The sequence below is a fragment of the Ahaetulla prasina genome, chromosome 6 (assembly GCF_028640845.1).
Source record: "Ahaetulla prasina isolate Xishuangbanna chromosome 6, ASM2864084v1, whole genome shotgun sequence".
In the NCBI taxonomy this organism is placed as follows: domain Eukaryota; kingdom Metazoa; phylum Chordata; class Lepidosauria; order Squamata; family Colubridae; genus Ahaetulla; species Ahaetulla prasina.
Genome location: NC_080544.1, coordinates 67,529,307 through 67,537,629, shown reverse-complemented (window position 1 = coordinate 67,537,629; position 8,323 = coordinate 67,529,307).

The following is an 8,323-nucleotide window of genomic DNA, read 5'->3' as shown; positions in this document are numbered from 1 at the left end:
TGGGTGGAATTGAAATCTATCAACATCTGGAAGACCACAGGTTTCCCAGTCTTATATTACAGCAAAAGTCATCAGGTTCAGAAATACACCTCTTTCGGTGGCAGAGAAGAAAAATCATACATCAGCTTCCATCTGTGAACATTATCCATCTGGTCACGGCTTCCAGAAACTGGTTCAGCTTTCAAGCTTAGAAAAGCTTGGAATACATAGTTTTGCTCTTCATTGTGCAATATCTAAAAACAATCATGTTGTGATGGTTTGCAGTCATGGAACAAAGCCAGATTTTATCTAAAAAGCTGATGATGGATTGGCAGTAAGGCTAGAATTGCCAGTAGGCTCAGCAAGTAAATCTTCACATGACCCATAATGATGTGATTGTTGACCCATATGAGCTGCAGCTATTAAATGGTAATCTAAATATTTATCTCACTTTACTGTTTATCTTTATCTATTCTATGCCTGATTGCAGTATTGCTTATATAATATAAAACAGACCACATAAATAAATTCATAAATAACTATAGGATGAGAAGCAATGAGCTGTGTTAGTAACCTCTCTGCAACACTATCAACCTACTGCATTTCTTCATTTCACTAGCAGCGGGTGCACAATGATATATTTGTACATTTATTTCTCTGACTTGCGACATTCCCAGAATCAAAGATATACATATCTTCCCAACTGTGCTTCTCCTCTAAAAGGCTGGCCGAGATACACATTCTGTTGATCAACCGTTGTGTTATGTATTTGTTCATTTCTGTGGAAATTAGTTGGATTTAGTCATGTGTTCTTCCTCTTTACAAACATTGCTCATCATTCATAGATCTACTGAAGCAAAGCAGCAACTGTGTGCTTTGCTTAGGCTATAAAGCAGCCATTACTTTGCTTTAATATTCCAGCAAAACAGTTATTAAGATATCTTTTTCTTTGGTACAGAAGTACTCCAACAGAAGCCTTACATACCATAAACTAGGATAGAGAATAGGCATTAAGCTTCTTGATCCCTACAACAAGAAGGAGGCATAATGACCAAATGATAATAGGAGGGAACAACTCAATGCATCGTGTCTTTATGTTTTCTATTTCACTTTGTGCAAGTATTTTCAGCAGCAGCAATTCAGCATGGAGGGAAGCTTTTACCTTCATCCCAGTACAATTAAAGGACTGAAACATTTGTAAATGTAAGGGCGAAAGAACTTACAGAAATGCAAACACAGACTAAAATAGAAAGATAATATATTGGATCTTTCTAACCTAACATTGATCCAATGTTACCTAAAGCTTTTCCTTGGCTTTTATTTCTCATGCAAAGAATAGAATAGAATAGAATAGAATAGAATAGAATAGAATAGAATAGAATAGAATAGAATAGAATAGAATAGAACTTTTATTGGCCAAGTGTGATTGGACACACAAGGAATTTGTCTTGGTGCATATGCTCTCAGTATACATAAAAGAAAAGATACGTTCATCAAGGTGCAACATTTACAACACAATTTATGGTCAGTATATCAATATAAATCATAAGGATTGCCAGCAACAAAGTTACAGTCATACAGACATAAGTGGAAAGAGATTGGTGATGGGAACTATGACAAGATTAATAGTAGTGCAGATTTAGTCAATAGTTTGACAGTGTTGAGGGAATTATTTGTTTAGCAGAGTGATGGCCTTCGGGGAAAAACTGTTCTTGTGTCTAGTTGTTCTGGTGTGCAGTGCTCTATAGTGTCGTTCTGAGGATAGGAGTTGAAACAGTTTATGTCCTGGATGTGAGGATCTGTAAATATTTTCACGGCCCTCTTCTTGATTCGTGCAGTATACAGGTCCTCATTGGAAGGCAGGTTAGTAGCAATTATTTTTTCTGCAGTTCTAATTATTCTCTGAAGTCTGTGTCTTTCTTGTTGGGTTGCAGAACCGAACCAGACAGTTATAGAGGTGCAGATGACAGACTCAATAATTCCTCTGTAGAACTGGATCAGCAGCACCTTGGGCAGTTTGAGCTTTCTGAGTTGGCGCAGAAAGAACATTCTTTGTTGTCCTTTTTTAATGATGTTTTTGATGTTAGCTGTCCATTTTAGATCTTGCGATATGATAGAACCTAGAAATTTGAAGGTTTCTACTGTTGATACTGTGTTGTCTAGTATTGTGAGAGGTGGAAGTATGGAAGGGTTTCTCCTAAAGTCTACCACCATTTCTACAGTTTTGAGTGTGTTCAGTTCCAGATTGTTTTGGTTGCACCACAAGGCTAGTCGTTCGACCTCTCGTCTATATGCGGATTCGTCATTGTCTCGAATGAGACCAATCACTGTTGTGTCATCTGCGAACTTCAGTAGCTTAACAGATGGATCGTTGGAGATGCAGTCATTGGTATACAGAGAGAAGAGGAGTGGGGAGAGCACACAGCCTTGGGGAGGCCCTGTGCTAATTGTACAGGTATTTGATGTGATCTTGCTTAGCTTCACCTGCTGCTTCCTGTTTGTTAGGAAGCTTGTGATCCACTTACAAGTCTGTTCCGGTACCTGTAGCTGGTTTAGCTTAGTTAGAAGAATGTCTGGAATGATGGTATTGAATGCTGAACTAAAGTCTACAAAAAGGACCCTTGCATAGGTCTTTGGAGACTCAAGATGTTGTAGGATGTAGTGCAGAGCCATATTAACAGCTTCATCTGTTGATCTATTTGCTCGGTATGCAAATTGCAAGAGATCTAACAGCGGATCTGTGATGGTTTTCAAGTAGGAAAGCACTAGCCTTTCAAAGGTTTTCATGACTACAACTGTTAAAGCAACTGGTCTGTAGTCATTCAGTTCCTTGATGGTGGGCTTCTTCGGCACTGGGATGATGGTAGAGCGTTTGAAGCAAGAAGGAACATAGCACATCTCTAGTGATTTATTGAAAATATGGGTGAAGATGGGGGCCAATTGGTTAGCACGGACTTTTAAGCAAGAAGGAGTTATCTTGTCTGGGCCTGGAGCTTTTCCTGGCTTTTGTCTGTGAAATAGGTCCTGCACTTCCTTTTCTGTGATCACTAGGGGTTGTGAACCCAATGAAATGGGGTCAGTTGTAGGAGGCTTGGCTGTTGTTGGTGTCTGAGATGGGTGTTGTGGAGATAGGTGGCTATAGTTTCCTTTCAAACCTGCAGTAAAACTCATTCAGGTCATCTGCCAATTGTTGATTACCTTCAGCCTGGGAAGGAGGTTTGCCATAGCCGGTGATATTTTTAAGAGTTTTCCACATGTTTGCTGGTTCATTTACTGAAAACTGATTCTTTAGCTTTTCAGAGTAGCTTCTTTTTGCTACTCTGATCTCCCTTGTTAGTGCATTTCTGACCTGATTGTACAGCATTTTATCACCTTTTCTGTAGGCTTCCTCTTTGGAATGTCGTAACTGCTTAAGTTTAGGTGTGAACCAAGGTTTGTTGTTACTATATATGTATATATAGTCATGCATGTCAATTGTGAGCATGACATTAAGTGCAATATTCAGTTTGGCATTTTATGTGTTATTTGTTTACATGTCTCCCATCTCTCCTCCATCCATTGATGGCAAAATACGAGCTCTAATATTTAGACAAAGTATATACCATAACTTCCCACAACAGCCATGAAAGTGTGACATACAGAATGGTGGACACTATGTATTGAATACAATAAAACAAATAAAAATAAATCTTTATGGAAAGTGCATGCATCTTACAGCCAAACATTTGGCATGCAATACAAAGGAAATGTCATGCACAGCAGTCATATAGGGTTCAAGTCTTGTCTTAAGATATTTGTCTGCTGAAAAAGAGAAATAGGCTGAGGGCCTAGTATTAGAGGATAGCCAAGAGCTGAATTTTCTTGTCCCTTCCTGGTTTTGAGAAGGCAAGGTAGGCATTTCCTTATCAGATGTAGGCAGATCACAATCTGCAGTTCATAAATCACAACTCTCTTTCTTGCAGTCCCTGAAATCGTGGTACCAAAATATTTCCTTTCATGGAAAGAGAAGAATTATAAATTGTTCCTTTTTAATATAACAATTAATTATCTACAACTACAAATGAAAATCAAAGAACAAAACTTGTGAATACAGAATATAAACAAATGTGACTATAAAGAGGAAGAGGAAATAAAGATAAAACAAACAAAGGAAATAGAAGACACATGAATTATTTTATTTTTTTATTACAAAGCAAATACAAGAATTTTATATGCACCAGTGCAGCACTGATGAAAATTGGGTAATGAAATGTCTGCAACAAAGCAAGAAGCTCAGAGAGAACCTCTCAATTATACCTATATTAATAAAATATAATGTCTACAGTTTAATTTTTAAAAGTAAATTAACTCTCATCTACATGAAAATATATTGTCTGATTTTTTTTTCTGAAAAAGAACCACTCCAAAGGCTCCTTAACAACATAGTTCTGCAAAATATGGGCTTCCTTTTTCAAAATGTACAGCTCAATGTATTATCATAAGATCTTTGCCACCACTTGTACTTCCAGGAAAGAAATGGTGAAGTGAAGGCAGCTCTGCTAAAACAGCCACAGCAGAATGAAGAGCCAGTGATAAGACTGGCTCCTTATAATTCCTCTTCAGGCAAGAAGAGGACTTGAAATCACTCACAGGTACTCCAAATGTTGCTCCATGTAAGAAGGCCACAAGACATAGTTCTACATTGGGTTTTGAGCTCTGGGAGATGAAGGAATAAATAGCCAAAGGATGATTAGAACTCTGATTTTGCAGAGGGAGAAACTGACTAGGTCCAGATGGATTTGAAATAAGTTTTTGGAATTAAATATAAGAATCCTTCCTATGGGAAAATGCTTTTGTGTGGATTATTTTTTTAAAAAAAATGATATAATATAATATAATATAATATAATATAATATAATATAATATAATATAATATAATATAATATAATATAATATAATATAATATAATATAATATAATATAATATAATATAATATAATATAATATAATATAATATAATATAATAATATGAAAACAGAGTTGGAGGCCTTCTAGTCCAACCCCCTGCCCAGGCAGGAAACCCTACACCATCTCAGTCAGATGGTTATCCAACATTTTCTTTAAAATTTCCAGTGTTGGAGCATTCACAACTTCTGCAGGCAAGTTGTTCCACTTATTAATTGTTCTAACTGTCAGGAAATTTCTCCTTAGTTCTAAGTTGCTTCTTTCCTTGATCAGTTTCCACCCATTGCTTCTTGTTCTACCCTCAGGTGCTTTAGAGAACAGCCTGACTCACTCTTCTTTGTGGCAACCCCTGAGATATTGGAACACAGCTATCATGTCTCCCCTAGTCCTTCTTTTTATTAAACTAGACATACCCAGTTCCTGCAACTGTTCTTCATATTTTTTAGCCTCCAGTCCCCTAATCATCTTTGTTGCTCTTCTATGCACTCATTGTGGCGACCAAAACTGCATGCAATATTCCAAGTGTGGCCTTACCAAGGCATTATAAAGTGGCACTAACACTTCACGTGATCTTGATTCTATCCCTCTGTTTATGCAGCCCAGAACTGTGTTGGCTGTTTTAGCAGCTGCTGCACACTGCTGGCTCATATCTAAATGGTTATCCACTAGGACTCCAAGATCCCTCTCACAGGTACTACTATTGAGAAAGATACCACATATACAGTACCTGTGCATTTTGGTTTTTTTGCCTAAATGTAGAAATGTACTTTTTTCATTGTTGAATTTCATTTTGTTAGATAGCGCCCAATGTTCAAGTCTGTCAAGATCTTTCTGTAACTTGAGCCTATCTTCTGGAGTGTTGGCTATTCCTGCCAGCTTGGTGTCATCTGCAAATTTGATGAGTTCCCCATCTATCCCCTCGTCCAAGTTATTGATGAAGATGTTGAAGAGAACTGAGTCTAAAACAGAGCCTTCGGGTACTCCACTGCATACTTCCCTCCATGTGGATGTATTTCCTTTGAGGACTACACGTTGAGTGCGGTTGGTCAGCCAGTTACGAATCCATCTGGTGGTGCTGCTGTCTAACCCACATTTTTCTACTTTATCTAGTAGTAGGTTATGGTCTACTTTATCAAATGCTTTACTGAAGTCCAAGTAAATTATATCGACAGCATTCCTCTGGTCTACTAATTTTGTCATTTTGTCAAAGACTGCGATAAGATTAGTCTGGCATGATCTGTTTTTGACAAACCCATGTTGGCTTTTGGTTATTACTTTGTTTGCTTCTAGGTGTTCGGTGATTGGTTGCTTGATTATCTTTTCCAGAATCTTCCCCGGTATTGAGGTCAGGCTGATAGGTCTGTAGTTTCCTGGATCTGTTTTTTTTCCTTTTTTGAAGATGGGAACTACATCAGCTCTTTGCTATTTGCTGATATTCTGCCTTAGTTATTTGCCCCTCTTTCCACTTTTTATATTTGCCCTTTTTGTCTTTCAATTTGTCAGAAATTTGATAGAATGGGACTTTGAAAATTGGACACCAGATGGAAATAAAAGTAATCAAAGACAACAATTTAAAGAAGAACACTTAAATTTGACTTACTAATGAAGCAAAATACATGGAATGTTTTGAAGGATATTTGTGAACAATTGTGATTGCTTCCCCAGATGCCAGCTTTAAGAACGAGGAAGAGCCAGCTCCGGGGACTTCGGAGGGGGGTGCAGAGGAATGCAGGGAACTTGCCGAGGGCTCCAAGCCAAAGTGGGGAGACATAGCAGAGGGGTCGCTGAGGGGCAACCAGATAAGCACCTGGCTGGAGAAGAAAAATGCACAGCTGCATCTGGACAACTCAGAACCCCCCCAAAAGTGCAGGTTGGGGAAGCTGCAAAGCTGCAACCAGCCAGTGAGGATGAGGAGGAATTGCCTCTTCCACCTGATCCACAGATGCAGAAGGTGGAATGGAGGCAGGTTCAATGGAGGTCAATGAGGCTACTCACGAGGACCTGCGCCAGCAATCATCTTTTTAGTCTGATGAGTGGAGCAGGGAGTTGGTGGAAACAACCGCCCATTCACTTGCCGTGTCCATGCCTTGCCTTTGTGACTTCAGTTTTAGTGGATTCTTCACTGCGCTACATTTGGACTTCAGATTTGCTAGTGGATTTTGGACTCATACCTTGGACTTCAGGCTGGGCCTGGATTTTGGACTTTACAGAGTCTTGCCTTGCCTTTGGCTTTGAATTCGGTATCCTTGTGCCTAGACTAAGCATTGTTGGACTCAATAGGACTTTGCCCCGGGTATGAGTGGGAACCTGGGAAATTCACATTAAGGGCCTAGACTATCAATAAAGTGCTTAAAATTCTTGGGCATGCCATATCTGTGGACTGAAACAGGCCAACAATGGACTCAAAAGTTAATTTTATGAATGTTTGCCATTATAGATATAATGTGTCAAAAATACGCTATGGACGAAGAACAAGTTTTACAGGGCAAGATTGCAATTGATTTCAGAATGGATTTAAAAATGAGAGGTCCAAGGTTAATAAGGAAAAAAATGGTACATCGGACATACAAATGAAAGTTAATGTCTTAATAATTAAAATGGATATATTAATAACAAACCAAAAGAGTGACCTGTATAATTTGTCCACATTCAATTTACAAAAGAGACTTGCTAAAGTTTTGAAGAATTTTATGAGAAGGCACAAAGAAATGAGTGAAAAGAAATCACACTTTACGACCTTATTTGAAGTAAAAAAAAGATCAAGATTGTTAAAAGTAGAAGGAAGGAATATAAAGTTGGTTTATTTGATCCCGGTTCAAATAGATATGTTGTTATCTTTGATAATCCTTAGTGGTTATTTGTTGACACCAGACAGAAAAAATGAGGTTTTAAGGATTTGTTTATAGCCAAGAGATGAAATGTGGGAAGAAGAGATCATTAGATATATTTTAAGAGATGATAAGTTTCTAAAAATGTTTGTACGTGTTGTGATGAAGGGGGAAGTAATTGCTTTATGTTTTTCTTTACTATATTCTTAATTTTTTTATTTCAGTGGTGCCTGTATTTTTCTTTTTATTCTTTAATGTTATTTACCTTGTTTTTAATCTAATTTAAATTTAATTTTTAAATAAAATGACCATAAAAATAAGATATTTTCCACTACCTGAGGTACCGCTTCAGTAGAAAAGATAAAAGTCAAACCTTTGGGCCTTTATAAATACCAGTATATAGCCTCAAAACTAATGAGTTTGCTCAAACATGTTCCCTTGCTCTCAAATTATAAAAGATTTTTTTCCACACCTCATTTCAAATATCCAAAATGTGGCTGGGCTAAATATATATTTATTCATTTAATTTATATATCATCTTTCTTCTAGCAGCTCACTCCAAACTTCGTTTTT